This window comes from Stenella coeruleoalba (genome assembly GCF_951394435.1).
Source record: "Stenella coeruleoalba genome assembly, chromosome: 17".
In the NCBI taxonomy this organism is placed as follows: Eukaryota; Metazoa; Chordata; class Mammalia; order Artiodactyla; family Delphinidae; genus Stenella; species Stenella coeruleoalba.
The window spans coordinates 35,339,452-35,356,341 of record NC_137163.1 but is presented as its reverse complement, the minus strand read 5'-3'; the positions used below and the strand labels follow the sequence as shown (position 1 = coordinate 35,356,341).

Genomic DNA, 16,890 nt, shown 5'->3' with positions numbered 1-16,890 from the left:
AGTAGCTAGTTGCCACATTTTCTTCTTTTCCACATCTCTGAGAGAAGCTCACAGGCATACTGCTCACGTTTGTAATGGGAATTATAATTCAGGCACACATCCAAGCCAACTAGCCTGCTCTTCTGATGCAGTTTTTACTCCATCCCCCTGTCCTAGTATCCTGTGAAACCCTGGCACAGGGTGAGAGTGATAATATGCCTTTGTATGCAGGAAATTTTTAGGGTAAACAGCACCATCAGTTTCTGAGAAGACTATACTCTGTGCAGCCTGTAAGGCACAAAACATTAGGTTTGTGAATGTTAGTCAGTCAAGCAGGACCCTTGAGCTTAATTTTAAAACAAAAGATCAAAGACATGTCACCTTTATTATAAAGCATGAACTGTTACTACCTTATCCTTTTGTGTTCTGTTTAACAGATGTATGCCTTTTATTTTGTGAAGACAAAAACCAAATTCTATTGAAATCTTCCCTCATTTCTCATATAGACTTCAATTTTCCCCACCAAAATAACTTAACAGAAATCGAAACAAAAGAAAAAGGTATTTTTTTTACGTGACATAGAAATTCTAATGGCAGTTATACACCGAAGTGGTTATTGAAGATATTTATATTTTATCTTGACGTCAAACCACTTTGTTTAGACTACTAAAGAAAATGTTTATGGGATGTGTAATATATGGTCTTCTCTAATTGCATCATTTTTCTTCTTGATAAAAATTTAAATGGGCATACAGCAGAATAACAAACGTCTATTGAACTTGGAAGGACGGGGTTTTTGTCTATGATGACTTGTTCTACTTTATAACCTTTCATATTTTATCAAACCAGGTTTGACTGTAGGCTGATTCTTCTTGATTATATTATTTAGTTCTGCCAAAATATACAGCTATTTAGAGTGCAATAATAAGTTCCTCTTATACCATAGTTCTTTGCTAGAATATCTAGTAGTATTTGAATTGGGTTCCAAATAATTGTGTTCTAGTAAGGGACTCCATGCATTCAAGAAAGCAGTATGGCCTAGTATAGCGCTTAAGGACATAAGCAGTGAATTGGTTAAGAAATAGGACTCTGAATTTGGATGGCCTGAGTTCAGATCCCAATTCTGCCGTTTACTATTGTGTGATCTTAGGCAAGCCACAGTTTCTTTATGTGTGGGGTGCTTATCTTATAGGGTTATTGTAAGGATTAGATGAGTATTTCTAAGAGAATACTTAGAAAAATTCTGGTCCTTAATAAGTACTCAGTACATATAAACTGTTATTGAAAAGCCTAGTCTTACTTAAAGGTGGAAGATCTACCACTTATGAGTCTCTGAACTTTTTTTTAGTAACATCTTTATTGAGATATAATTCAATACCATAACTCATGTACCATAAAATTCACCCTTTTTCTTATTTGGTGATGTATCTGCAGTAAACTCTATTCATCATTGTCTTTACATATTTGGGCAGCTTTAAGCATAACTTTGTCTTCAGGGAAGGAGGGAGTAATCTCAGTGGTATTATGAAGAAGCTTCCCAGTTGGCTAAGAAAAGGATAATGCTTTGCTGATTTTAAAATGCTTTATAAGAATTTTTCCCCTCTGGTTTTATGTTATGGGTATTTTACATTTCAAAATTTAAAACGTGGGTACTATGTAATACTATGGTTATATTGTATATGATTAGTACTGTTGCTGGGAGGATATAATTGAAATTAAGCAATGGGGAATTTTTCCTGAATTATTCAAAAATAAATAGCCAGTTTGTAAAAATAACCTGATTTTTTTCCAATAAATTTCTTGCCTCTAAATTAGGGCTTAGCCTACAGAGAGACTTACCTTTCCATGTCCATGTAAACTGTCTCCTGAGCATTTCAAACATTTAAACTTTAGAATTTATACATTTGGAGTATTTCAAATGTCAATCATCTTTTTGATGGTTCAGGAGAAAATGCTGATGCTGTCTTTTTTTTTTTTTTTTTTTTTTGGTGAAACAAAGAAACATCCAAAATTTATTCTCCAGCAGACAGACATCAGCAGGTAAAAACTACAGGGGTTTCTCTGTCGATAATACATTCACAAGGCATTATTAGCTTAACAAGTGAGAAAGCCTCTGGTGTATTTTCTGTAACAATATCCACTTCACAGTGTAAACAGGTCCTATTACTGTGTTCACTTACAATTCCAGAAGGAAAGGCACAACTTGGCAAAACAAAAAAAAATTTTTTTGGATCCTAAAATCAGGTGCAGTTACCGAGAGACAGACTTGAGAACAGTCCCAATCCACTTTTCCACATTGAGGGGCAAAGACTTCACCTAGAAATGTGGGTCTTTCTTTCTCCTTCCTTGTTAAATCCTCAAGAGTAAAGCTTCATTGTCTGCTTAATATCACATATACAAAAGGGGGATTAAGAAAAAAAGAACCACAACAACATCTTGAACTTCCAGCTGCTCCACGAATACATCAACTCTTAGGTTTACAACAGGGCCTAGGAACACTTCAGCGGTCATCAAATAAGAAAATAGAGACTATAGCTACAAAAATAACACATGAATGAGGTAGATAATTAAAGCTTTCACACCCAAGACTTGCCTGTTCCAACTTGGTAGCCTTCATGCAATACTCAGAAAAAAAAAAAATCTTCATAATTACTTGGCATAAGTCACAATCAAGGAACTTCTGGTACAAATTAGTATAAGAAGTTATTAGTATATAATAAGAAAACATGCCCTTCTGGTGAGCTTGTTTCTTCAAGAACGGATACCCAGCTCTTCAGAGTAGGCACTGGTGGACTAAATTAAGTCACCTGAGATTCCCTGCTCAGGTGCTCCTCTCTCCTGGTTTTAGGAAGAAGAAGGGCATCTGGAAAGCATAGGGAGGACCTTGGCACTCTTGGGGCTCCAACTGAACTGCATTTAAATAAACAGCAACACACATGTTGACTCTCTAAGGACTAAAATCCGTCCACTTTAGGGCATTCTACTTAAGCTTCCAAGGTTGAAAAAAAATTTGGAATTCTACAACCTTGGTTTAAAAAAAAAAAAAGTACATTCAAAAAAGAAGAGAAAAATGGGTGTAGTGTTGGGAGAATACAAAACAGGTCCCTAAACAGACGTCCATTTACCAGCATACAGTCACCCCAGAAGTAAGTACACAGTACCCACCTACCCACTCCCAACCCCCAAACAGGCAAAACAGTTGTCTTCTCCATGGTGGTTCAACACCTTCCAACTTGAAATAGGTGACAGTCTTTGGAAACAGTTACTCTAGGTTGTACAAAGGTTTTATGTATATAGTTTGTTGCAAGTAACAAAAGTACTCTGCAAGACACGCTTCTTTCCAAAATTAAAAAAAATTACTAGTCTGTATTTGTTTTAGTATGATTTTTTTTCTTTTTGTTTGTTTGTTTTTGCAAAGCAGCATAGCAACATTGTGACTGTAGGATGTGCCTGAGGTTGCGATCACAACTCAAAACATTATTTGCACATCAGGAAGAAAACTGGAGGAGATGGGGATCTTTAAGGAAAACAAACAAAAAAGGTACAGTTCTAGAGAGGTCATTGCACTGCTCCTTCGACGTGCGCTCTCCTGTAGCATAGCTGGTGGCCATCTTGTTTTCCTCCAGGAAGTGAGGGAACTGGTGTTTGGGGATGCTGTCGGCAGCTCCCGGCTTCTCCATCTCGGCACTCATGGCCGACTGGGAGCCGTCCATCTTGGAGGTAGCAGTGTTATTCACCACAGACCTGGCCACCAGCGACACTGGGAGGGTGGGAACGCCACCACACTGGATCACGGAGATTTCGTTGGTCTTCATGGCCAGGTCACCGTTGAGCATGGTGGTATACTGGTTCCACACAACAGGGTCCACCGTCACTGAAGGGGCCAGGATTTCCTTGGGAAATATCTCGGGGACCCTCTTTCCGTCCGTTCCTAATAGAGCCATGGTGTTCTCCATGGCCAGCTTCCTGCCATGGCGTGCTGAGCTCTTGTTGGCCCCATGCGTCATATGATGGACCTTCAAGTTGCCTTTGGTGGTAGAAGCTGGCCCACAAATGTTACACACGAAAGGCTTCTCCCCAGTGTGAGTCTGCTCGTGAATCTGAAGCGCGCTCGCAGGTGAGAAGTTCTTCCTGCACCTTGTGCAGCTGTGCTGCTTGGCCTGTCTTCGGGGCTTGACCGCTAACAAGGGTGTCATACCTGTGGACATGGTCGCAGGACCAACAAATGCACCAGGAACTTCAACTTTGACATAGGTTGGCTGGGCTCAGATAAATGTCGGTGGGCCACTGCTCTGACCTTCCATCTCAGTGCGGTTGTTCTCGGAGCTCTCCACTTTGCCACCAGCATCGGGAGACTTGGACTTGACACTCTCCGCTTGGCTATTGGCTGGGGAGACTGCCTGGAAGGACGTGGTCTCCAGGACATCTGGACCTCGGCTCAGATACTCCTGGTCCCCCATCACTGAGGAGGAAGAGTCGTTGGTCAAGCCATCACTCTCCACTGAACCATTTTCTCGGCTGCTCTGTCGCTGCAGGACAAGACCAGCGAGACCCGCCTTCCCCAGGGCATCTAGGGAAGCCACCGAGGCCAGCCCTAGAGTAGGTGATGGCGAGTGGATGCTGGGAAGGGGCATGGGGAGCTTCAAGGAGCTGCCAGGGGCCTCCTGGGAGCAGACTTCATCTACATCGATGCTCTCGACATCATCATGACAGACAATGCTTGTACTGACATTTTCATCGACCATCATTGGCTCGGGACACATATAGTCACAGGGATTCTCTGGCAGAGGCGTGTTGGGAATCTGACCACCCGTGTGCATTTGAATATGCTGCTGCAGCATGACCGCGTTGGTAAACTTCTTCTGGCGGATGGGGCACGAATGCTGCATCTTTATGGACGTGTTGGTCCAGTGCACCCCAAAGTGCGTCTTCAGGTTGCCTTTGGTGGAGAAGGCTCAATCACAGATCTTACACTGGAACAGCCTCTCCCCGGTGTGGGTGCAGTAATGCATTATGAGGGAACTTTGGCAGCTTAAGACACGGTGGCATATGAGACATTCGTTGGGATCGGTGGTGGTCTTGTTGATGTTCTCCACCAGCTGCTGAAATTTCAGGGTCTCTGACCCCAGCTCAGGTGTCCCGCTCCCTTGGAAGCCACCAACCCTCAGGGGATTATGGTTTAACCTCACCCCGGGTAGGATGGATCCACCCTCACTTTCCGGAGAAGGCCTGGGCTGCAGATTGTTGGGCAATGGGCCACCATGAGGTCCTTGGGGTTAGTCCCCAAAGAGAGATTCTGAGGTAGCCCTACATTGGGGGTCCCTATCGCAAAGATGGGCTCTCCTTAGAGATATTCATCTATGGAGACAGGGCCAGAGAGCGCGTAGGGAAGGCCACTGCCTGACGCCATCTTGTCATGGAACTTGGCAAACAGCTGGGGGTTTGCCTTCAACTGGGGATGCTGATGGAAGTGCGCCTTGAGGCCGCCCTTTGTGGTGAACCAGTGGCCGCAGGCAGAGCACACGAAGGGTCTCTCTCCAGTGTGGGAGCGGAGGTGGATCTGCAAGGAGCTATCAGTCCCCAAAACCTTGCTACAGTACTTACACTTGTGCTTGTAGAGGACTTTGTCCTTGGGTTTGACATGTACCGGGGAGACACTCGGTGGCTTCCTTTCCCTTTCTTGGACAGGTCTAATGCCATGGCGGAGAAGGGGCTCTGGAAGAGCACAGAGCCTGGGGCTTGAGGTAGCAACACCCCCGAGGGGCGCGACAGGACACTGGGGAGTACCTGGGTCCCATCTGGCTTCAGGGAGAAGGGCGTCAGCGCCGGGGACGCGGAGCTGGCAACGGAAGGGATGCTGGTGTGAGGTAGCTTGGCTGGTTTCAAGGTGTTCAGGGGGCAAAGCTGGGCTCCCCGCTTTCCGGATGAGTAGAGCCACAGCCGCCGAAGCCTGCTGGGACACGTGGCCGCCCAGCGTCTTCAGGGAGTCGGCTCCGGCCACGCCGCTGGAGTTGAGGGCGTGGGAGGTCCACAGGTTCACCTGCATGCAGATCTGCTCCGCGAGCTGGATCTGCTGCTGCTGCAGACACAGGATCTGCTCGAGGACCCAGGGGATGCTGCTGGCGCCGGGCAGCAGGGCTGGGGGCGCGTCCACGCTCCGCCGGTTCACGGCCGCCTTGGTGCCCCGTGGTGCTTGATGCGTGACATTGGTGTTGGCCACTTTGCCTTTGGGTAAATAGCTTATGTCCTGAGGTGTGGGTGGCAGGGCGGCCTCCGTCTTGAAGTACACGACGGACTCTGCCCCGGCTTCTCCTTCGTGTCCCCTGAGCTGCCATCATCCTCTCTGTGACCATCCTTCCTGCTTGGGCTGTGTGACTGGTGGCTCAGCACAGCCCCGGAGAAATCTTCTGAAGGCACCGGCCCCTCGCTGTCGTTCATGATGAGGACAGGTGGATGTTTAGTGCGATTTTTCTTATGGTCTAAGAAGTCTGAGAAACTGAACAACTTGGCACGGCGTTTCTCACAGATGTGAGTCTCCTCCCGCCGAGGCCTCTTTATCCCTGCTCGGTCCACAGTCACGTCACCGCCACCCCCTGGGGAGTTCATTGGAGCACCCGGCTCCCCGCCGCCGGCGCCACGTATGCATGCTCCGGGGCTCCCTGCTGCGGCTGCTGTCCTCCTGGTCGCCCTGGTCCTCCTCCCAGGTGATGTGTTGCGGTTTCGCCTGCTTGGCGCCTCAACGTGGTGCGAGCATCGGGGCTCCTGGAGAGCCGCGGTTATTTGCCCACTCTGCCACAAATTCCTGGAGCTGGGAAATTCACCCCCCTTTCGGCAGGAACGCGCATGTCCCAGTAAATTCCTGATGCTGTCTTTAAGTTCTTAATTTGTGTGGTAGGTAGAATAATGCCTCCTCAAATATGTCTGCATCCTAATCCCCATTGAACGTGGCACATTACATGGCAAAGGCGAATTAAGATTGAAGATGGGGACTTCCCTGGTGGTGCAGTGGTGAAGACTCCACATTCCCAATGCAGGGGGCCCGGGTTTGATCCCTGGTCAGGGAACTAGATCCCACACACACGCTGCAGCTAAGAGTTCGTATGCCACAACTAAGGAGCCTGCAAGCCGCAACTAAGGAGCCTGCCTGCTGCAACTAAGGAGCCCTGGAGCAACCAAATTAATTAATTAATTTTTAAAAAAGATTGAAGGTGGAATCTAGGTTTCTAATCAGCCAACCTCAACATAGAGAAATTATCTTGAATTATCCACATGGGCACAATGCAATCACAAGAGTCCTTAAAAGTAGAAGAGGGAGGCAGAAGAGGAGACAGAGTCAGAGAAAGAAATGTGACAATGGAAGTGAGTCAGAATGATGTGATGTGAGAAAGGCTGAACCTGCTGGCTTTGAAGATGGGGGGAAGGGACCAGAGCCAAGGAATGTGGGCAGCCTCTAGAAACTGGAAAAGGCAAGGAAGCCGATTCTCCCCTGAAGTCTCTAGAAGGGAATGCAGCCCTGCCAGCACCTTGATTTTAGCACTGGGACCCATTTTGTACTGCTGACCTCCAGAACTGTAAGATAAATTTGTATCCTGTAAGCCACTAAGCTTGTGGTAATGTTAGAGCAGCAAACAGAAAGCTATTACAAAACCGCATCTAGATTCCAGGAGATGTTTTGCAAGACTGATGGCCCTTTTACTTCACTTCCTCACCGCCTCTCCCTCTCTGATTCTATAAAAGAAACTGGCATCCAGGCCCAGATAAGATGGTTTTTCAGAGACACTAGTCTGCCATCTTCTCAGTCTGCCAGATTTCCAAATAAAGTTGTATTCCTTTGCCTCAACACCTCATCTCCGATTCGTTCGCCTGTCGTCCAGCGAGCAGGGCGAGCTTGGACGCAGTAACAAATTTGGCTTAGCCAGCCAGGAGCCTTGCTGCTCATGGCTAGCCGGCCCTGCTCAGGGAATATTGGGGCAGGGCCCTAGCAGCTGACAGGAACATTGTCCTGAGGATCTTCCCTTCAAAGTTCCCTTGAAGCGGCACCAGCTACCCCAGCACTTGGCAGTTGAGGCAAGGAACCAACAAACTTCCATTTCGGGAACTTCGGTTCCATCTGGGGCTACAAGTCGATGCACTCGATTCGATTCTGGAGGGTAAGTCACTCCGGCATGCACGCTAGGAACATATTTTCCCCTCAGTCTGGGTTTTTCCTTTATGGGAAAGCCAATCTGGTGGGGGTACCCTGCTAGAGGGGGGAATTGTTGTTGGACTCTACCTGATTCTGGGAAGCGGTTCACTGGGAACTAGTTCATTGGTTTTGTAGGGTAAGTCTACCCGATTTGGGAACTGGTTCGTTGGTCTTGTCTTGGTTTTCTCTTGGTTTTGTGTGCATCAGTGCTAGAACTTGTGCCTTTTGTGTTGGAATTTGTCTGCGTCTTTTCTGTCTTGGTGTTATCAAACTTTTAAAAGTGGAAAATATCTATCCTGAAGGAGAGCCCTTTGGGGAATATATTAGATAAATGGGCAAAACATACCCGTGAGCCTATGACTAAGAAAGACATGATGTATTATTGTAATAGGGTGTGGACCCAATATATGTTAGGATCAGAAGAACGATGGCCCCTGAATAGCTCACTCAATTATTACACAATCTCACAGTTAGAAATGTTCTGCAGAAGAGCAGGGAAGGACTTCCCTGGTGGTGCAGTGGTTAAGAATCCGCCTGTCAATGCAGGGGACATGAGTTCAAGTCCTGGTTCAGGAAGATCCCACATGCCGCAGAGCAACTAAGCCTGTGTGCCACAACTACAGAGCCTGCGCACTGCAGCCCGCAAGCCACAACTACTGAGCCCGCATGCCACAACTACTGAAGCCCGTGCACCTAGAGCCTGTGCTCTGCAACAAGACAAGCCACCGAGATGAGAAGCCCGTGCACCGCAATGAAGACCCAACACACCCAAAAATAAATTAATAAATATATAAATTTATTAAAAAAAAAAGAGCAGGGAAAAGAGTTGAGATTCCATATGTAGGAGCATTTATGCTATATTGCATCAGGAGGAAAAGGAGTCAGAGGGCTGCCACCTTATGGTTCAGGGGTCTGAAAGGAAACCCAAGGGGAAACCTGTTCTACAAGTGAATAGAAAAAAATGAGAGTGGAGACATGTTATTTCAAAACTGAAAGCCCCCTCCAGCCTATCCAGCTCCCCCAGTGGCCGAGCTGGCGGCACTGGCAGTTGTTCCAACTGCCCCCTCCCATGCTGCCAACATATTCACTGCCTCCTACCCAAGGGGACCAAATAGAAGTTTCTATGGTAACCTCCGGGGCACAGGGACCTGGTTTAGTATCACCATCTAAGACCAGACAGGGCACCCAACTTGGACCGGGAGCCACTTATGCAGCAGGGCAATTTCCCTTGCCCCAATATCTTGTAAGAGGCCATCAGACTTCCTTGCACTTGAGGCATCGGATTCTGATTTCCCCACAGGGGGGCTGGGTAACATTGACAGCGGGCAACAAATTGATTGATTTTCTAATAAATATGGGAGATCTTAAGAGGCCTGTAAATGCTAAACAAAGGGGAAACAAAGTCATTCCAGGAGAAACTTGCCTGTATCTTTGAGATACAAATGTCTATCTGGTCTTCTCGAGAGCCCTTACCTCTGCCATCTTTTCAAAATGCAAATTTCGAAAAAGCGGGTACAGTAATTTAGAACTTGACTTGTTTTCCATAAATATTAGTAGAAAGGGTTTAGCCATCTAGACAAGCCATCTAGACAAGTGAGCTTGATTTGTTCCATCTGCCAGAAAACCAACTTTAATCCTCTTTTGTAAACTGATGGGTTTTACATTGCTGTACCTGACTCAGGGCTGAAATTTTGAAATGAGAACTATGATGTCTCTCTGTTTGTTTGTCTTTGGATAACATTGCTGAGGTTAATCTGTAAATGAGCTCTATTTAATTGGCTTAAAGAAAAGTAAGCGCTTACAAACCAAACCATTCTAAATACAAGAGAAATTAAGCTAAATGAGTTTCAGGTTCATGTGAACTGGGAAATACATAGTATTAAATTAATACCTGGTATTAATGTTTAAGTTTGTTGATCTAATTAATATAGACATGTCTTTAGAGCCATCAACATTAAGTATAGTACTTTCACTGCATCTAGGTTTAATAAAAGTTCAATGAAGTCTTGTTATATCTGTTGCAAATTTGTCAGCAAGAAAAATAACTTGATATGATGAAACTTTAAATATAAATGAGATAAGAGCTTTTAGGTAAACCATAAGAATAATTATGTTCTAAAAATCATCTAAAATAGTTTCTCCAGATTTTGGTAACTATTACTTGCCTCTTGGTTGTCACTGGAAATTAAGGTTTTTAAGAATCGGGGATTCTAATTTAAATATATAATTAAAGCTATTGAAAATAATAAGACATTAAAAAAAAAAACCCACCAAATCCAACGACATAAGAATCATACACCATGATCAAGTTGGACCCATTCCAGGGTCACAAGGATGTTCAATATATGCAAATCAATCAATGTGATACACCACATTAACAAAAGAAAAGACAAAAGCCACATGATCATCTCAATAGATGCAGAAAAAGCATTTGATAAAATTCAACATCCGTTCATGATAAAAACTCTCACCAAAGTGGGTACAGAGGGAACATATCTAAACAAAATAAAAACCATTTATGACTAGCCACAGCCAACATAATACTCAATGGTGAAAAGATGAAAGCCTTCCTGCTAAATTCAGGAACAAGACAAGGATTCCCACTCTCACCACTTCTATTCAACATAGTATTAGAAGTCCTAGCCACAGCAATCAGACAAGAAAAAGAAATAAAAGGTATCCAAATTGGAAGGGTAGAGGTAAAACTGTCACTGTTTGTAGATGACATGATACTCTATACAGAAAACCCTAGAGACTCCACGCAAAAACTATTAGAACTAATAAATGAATTCATCAAGGTAGCAGGATACAAGACTAATATACAGAAATCTGTTGCATTTCTTACAATTATACTAAAATGAAATATCAAAAAGAAGATAGAAAAAACATTTAAAATTGCATCAAAGCAAACAAACATCAACAACAACAGCAACAAAAAAACTAGGAATAAACTTAACCAAAGAGTTAACTATAAAACTGAAAACTATATGCTGAAAACTATGAAACATTGATAAAGGAAATTGAAGATGACTCAAAGAAATGGAAAGATATCCCATGCTCTTAGATTGGAAGAATTAATATTGTTAAAACGGCCATACTATCCAAAGCAATCTACAGATTTAATGCAATCCCTATCAAAATACCCATGACATTTTTCACAGAACTAGAACAAATAATTCTAAAATTTATATGGAAGCACAAAAGACCCAGAATTGCCAAAGCAATCCTGAGGAAAAAGAAAAAAGCTGGAGGCATAACCCTCCCAGACTTCAGACAATACCACAAAGCTACAGTAATTAAAACAGCATGATGGACTTCCCTGGTGGTCCAGTGGTTAAGAGTCCATCTTGCGGGGGCTTCCCTGGTGGCGCAGCGGTTGAAAGTCCGCCTGCCGATGCAGGGGACACGGGTTCGTGCCCCGGTCCAGGAGGATCCCACATGCCGCGGAGCGGCTGGGCCCGTGAGCCATGGCCGCTAAGCCTGCACGTCCAGAGCCTGTGCTCCACAACGGGAGAGGCCACAGCAGTGAGAGGCCTGCGTACCGCAAAAAAAAAAAAAAAAAAAGAATCCATCTTGCAATGCAGGGGACACCCGTTCGATCTCTGGTCACAGAACTAAGATCCCACATGCCACAGGGCAACTAAGCCAGGGTGCCCCAACTACTGAGCTCGCGTACCACAACTAGAGAGCCCATGTGCTCTGGAGCCCACGTGCCACAACTAGAGAGAAGCCTGTGCACCACAATGAAGAGCCCACACATCACAATGAAAGATCCTGCGTGCCACAACTAATACCCGACGCAGCCAAATAATAAATTTTAAAAAAAACAGTTTAAGAAAAAAACAAACAAACAGCATGATACTGGCACAAAAACAGACATATAGGTCAATGGAACAGAATAGAGAGCCCAGAAATAAACCCACACACCTATGGTCAATTAATCTACAACAAAGGAGACAAGAATATACAGTGGAGAAAAGACAGTCTCTTCAGCAAGTGGTATTGGGAAAGCTGGACAGCTACATGTTATTCAATGAAATTAGAGCACTCCCTCACACCATTTAAAAAAATAAACTCAAAATGGTTTAAAGACCTAAATATGACATGACATCATAAAACTCCTAGAAGAGAAAATAGGCAAAACGTTCTCAGACATAAATTGTAGCAATATTTCCTTAGATCAGCCTCCCAAGGCAAAAGAAATAAAAGCAAAAATAAGCAAATGGGACCTAATCAAACTTAAAAGCTTTTGCACAGCAAAGGAAACAATCACCAAAATGAAAAGACAACCTACGGAATGGGAGAAAATATTTGCAAATGATGCAATGCAACTGACAAGAAGTTAATATCCAATATATACCATCAGCTCATACAATTCAATATCAAAAAAACCAAACAACCCAATCAAAAAATGGGCAGAAGACCTAAATAGACATTTCTCCAAAGAAGACATACAGATGGCCAACAGGCACAGGAAAAGATGCTCAACATTGCTAATTATTAGAAAAATGCAAATCAATACCACAGCGAAGTATCATCTCACACTGGTCAGAAAGGCTATCTTCAAAAAGTCTACAAATAATAAATGCTGGAGAGGGTGTAGAGAAAAGGGAACCTTCATACACTGTCAGTGGAAATGTAAATTTGTGCAGCTGCTATGGAAAAGAGTATGAAAGTTCCTTAAAAAACTAAGAATAGAGTTATCATATGATCTAGCAATCCCACTCCTGGGCATATATCTGGAAAAGATGAAAACGCTAATTGGAAAAGCTACATACACTCCAGTGTTCATAGCAGCACTATTTATAATAGCCAGACATGGAAACAACTCAAGTGCCTATCAACAGACAACTGGTTTAAGAAGATTACACACACACACACACACACACACATATATATATATATATATATATATATATATATGATACACACAATGGAATATTACTCAGCCATAAAAAAGAATGAAATATTGCCATTTGCAGCAACATGGATGGATCTAGAGGATATCATACTAAGTGAAGGAAGTCAGACAGAGAAAAACAAATATTATATGATATTACTTATATGCAGAATCTAAAAAAGAATACAAATGAATCTATATACAAAACAGAAACAGATTCACAGACATAGAAAACAAACTTATGGTTACCAGAGGGGAAAGGGAGGGGGGAGGGATAAATTAGGAATATGGGATTAACAGATATAAACTACTATACGTGAGATAGATAAGCAACAAGGGTTTTACTGTATCACTCAGGGAACTATATTCAATATCTCGTAATGACCTATAATGGAAAATAATCTGAAAAAAAAGTGTGTATATAACTAAATCACTTTGCTGTAACCTGAAATTAACACAGTATCAACTATACTTCAATTTTAAAAGTGGGGGGGCGGGGGCTTCCTTGGTGGCACAGTGGTTGGGAGTCCGCCTGCCGATGCAGGGGACACAGGTTCGTGCCCCGGTCCGGGAAGATCCCACATGCCGCGGAGCGGCTGGGCCCATGAGCCATGGCCGCTGAGCCTGCGCGTCCAGAGCCTGTACTCCGCAACGGGAGAGGCCACAACAGTGACAGGCCCATGTACCAAAAAAAAAAAAAAAAAAAAAAAGTGGGGGGGCGGGGAGGATAGAAAGCTAATACAACTTATAAATGCTCAAACTATTGTACTGAGTAGTCCAGTTTTCCCCATTCGGTACTATTCTAGCCGTTTGAATGTGAAGCAGAGAATTGGTTTTCTGTATCTTGCAAGGCTTGCTTATAAATCTACATAAGGCCCACAGCTGGCAATCCTTTTGTTATTTGTTACTTCACCTGTCCAAATCCAGTGAATTAAGAACCTTTTTTCCAGTGTCTGATGCTGTTTTTAACATTAGCAAATCTGTACAAGCTGCACAAGGACATTGAATATTAAATTCTTTAAAATTTCTTTGCCAAGTTTCACTTAGTTCACGATGATTATACTCTCCAGGGATGTTTCTGTCTCTTCTGTTAACATGGAGGATGTCATGTCATCTATTGGTGAAAGAGAACCGCTCTTTGTTCTTTTTCTCGGCAAAGCTCCTCTCCTACTGCCATCACGAGGCACTAATGGGCGCTCAGCCTCCTCATGGTTACTGGCCCTGGCACCACTGTTTGGCTCAGATATGGGCAATAAGCCAGCTCTTCCCTGGTACTTCTGAACCTGGGGCCTGAGAGCAAGTGTTTCAATCTCTCTGATGGTGAAGTAGTGAAATACTGGGGATAGAAACGACGAGTGTCTCAGCTGAAAGAATAAAGCTGAACAGAGGAGCAGGGAAAAGCGAGAGAGCAAGAGAGGAAAACCTCACATTCTGAGTTCTTGGCACCTCTTATGCTTGAGGCACAGCTTAATCGAAGACCTTCCCAAAGCTTATTTATATGAGCAAATAAATTGTTTTGTTTGGATTTGGTTTGGTTTTTGCCTAGCTTAGTTTGAGCTGGTTGGGTTTCAGTCAACTGGATTTTAGTCTGCAAGGAAAAGAATCCTGATGAGTACTGACAGGGGTCTATAAAACTCAAGTTTTCATTGATCTTGCTTCTAACCATGAGTTAGGGGTTTCCAGATCTGCTAAAAATGCCACCAAATAATTATCACTATTATACATTCTTTGGACAATTTTCAAAGTCCTTTCACAAGTCAATTTTATTCTGGTATCTTGTTTTCAGTAATTTTCAAGAGTGTTTTACAGAACCATGTTTACTGAAAGTGATTTATTAAAAATAAGGTTATAAGGATAAAAGTTGGGAAATGTTGAACACTATCTCTTGGAAAGTCACAATACAGATGATCATATTAAAGTCTCTGAGAAGTGTTGTATTAAATAAAACTGATCAGATAGTTTACAGAAATAACTGATGGATTTTAAATGTATGAAAAAAAGTTCAAGTTCACTTATAAGTAAACACAAATTTTAAAACTATCACTATTTAAACCAGATTGGCAAATAAAGAAAATCATGTTACTACACTGTTTTGGGTAGGATATGAGGAAACAGGAATTTGCATGCATTGTTGAAGGCAATGTAAATTGCTATATTATCTTTGGAGGACGACTGACAATATTTATGATAAAAATACACACAAACTTTGACTCCCTCCTTCTGCTTACAGAATATTATCTTATAGATATGCTTCTGCAATTGCATGAGAATATTCATTTCAGATTTCTTTTTCTAATCAAAGACTTGAAATAACCTAAACGACCACTATATTGCACTGGTTATACAAATTATGATTCAACCATATAGTGGAATAGTATGTGCCCATTAGAAAGAATGATATGGATCTAAACCAAGATTTCAGCGGCACCATTGCTGCTCTGGGCTAGATAATTCTTTATTGTAGGAGGTTGTTCTGTGCACTGTAGGATATTTAGCAGCATCCCTGAACTCTACCCACTAGTTGCCTGCAGTACCCACACCCCCCAAGATGTGACAATCAAAGATGTATCTAACATCATCCCCAGTTGAAAACTACTGATCCAAGTGAACCAATATTTCCCCCGAGATATATTAAGTGAAGAAAGAAAGATGCAGAAGTGTGTTTAGTGTGCTACCACTTATGTAAGCTATTTACCTATATCTAGCTATATATTGATTAAATAAGATGCTTATAGATGTGTACAATGATTCTGGAAGAACAGGAAACTGGTACAATTCTTGATTTTGTGAAGAACTGGGGGACAGAAGGTGAAGTGAGAAGAAATCTTACTTTCATTTTATGTGCTTTTCTACTGTTTGAATTTTTATCATGTGTTGAATATATATGCATTACTTTTCAAAGAAGCCTAGAAACTGGTTTAACTTTGTTTAACCCAACAGCTCCTAAATTATATAATTCCATGATTTTCCCCCTGAATAACACGCAGAATGTACTTTAGGAAACATTTCCTTGGTTCCCTTTCATTGTATCATTTTTGAGGATCCAATAGTTTTCTTATTTGAGTCTAGGAAGTTACTAGTTTTAGAAGGTTTTGATCTGAGAAGTACAGAGAAGCCCATTTGACAAACTTGACTTAAGCAGAACCACTGTAATTGAGTTCAGTTATGCCAAATGGCTAAAAGTTTATTAGTCTTGCCTGCCTTCCAAAACCCTGCTGATGCAAATTAAGTTGTTCTTTCCATACAGCATTCACTTTTAGCTGGCCTGAAAAATTTTCCCTCCTCTGTTTCTTATAAACATGGTTTCCAGTTGTTCTGTGGTGATGCTCCAGTACTTGCTTGAATCCTTGCTAAACTCTGCTGTTTAAGATTGAAGATGGTACCTTCTTATTAGAGTAAACATTTACTAAGGGTATAGTAGGTGTCCAGTACCATAAAAGGTACTTTGCAAACCCTGTCTCTGTTACAACAACCTTGCAAATGTGATATTATTGTTCCCATTTTTCTGATGAGGAAGATGAGGTTCCAAAAGTCACTTGGCCAAGGTTACTCAGCTTCCACGCGATGGGTCTAGGATTCAAACCCACCTCTTTCACCCTGGAGAAAGCCTGCACTCTTTCTGCTGAATTCTGATTCCTTACCCTATTCCGCTATCACAGGTCTTCTGTTTCCTCAAGAATAATTTTTCTGCTACTTTAAATGCATCTCAAGCAAGATTTTTCCAATTCTTCAAGGATTGTGCTAAAGGCAGTCAGAGGTTGGTAAAAATGCTACTTCTGTATCCCATAACAAAGCCTGTGTTGTCAAGAGTCAAGTCTTATCCCCT

The 16,890-nt window shown here is 42.7% G+C and overlaps 1 pseudogene across 1 annotated transcript in view; it reads right to left on the bottom strand.

Annotated features, from left to right (window-relative positions):
* Positions 1 to 1,634: 1,634 nt before the first annotated feature.
* The window catches only part of LOC307176349 (sal-like protein 4), a 122,500-nt pseudogene continuing 107,244 nt past the window's right edge, over positions 1,635 to 16,890 (bottom strand). The window contains exon 3 of the transcript in view: positions 1,635 to 6,714. The product of the transcript in view is annotated as a sal-like protein 4 (transcript). The remainder of the gene's footprint in view (positions 6,715 to 16,890) is intronic.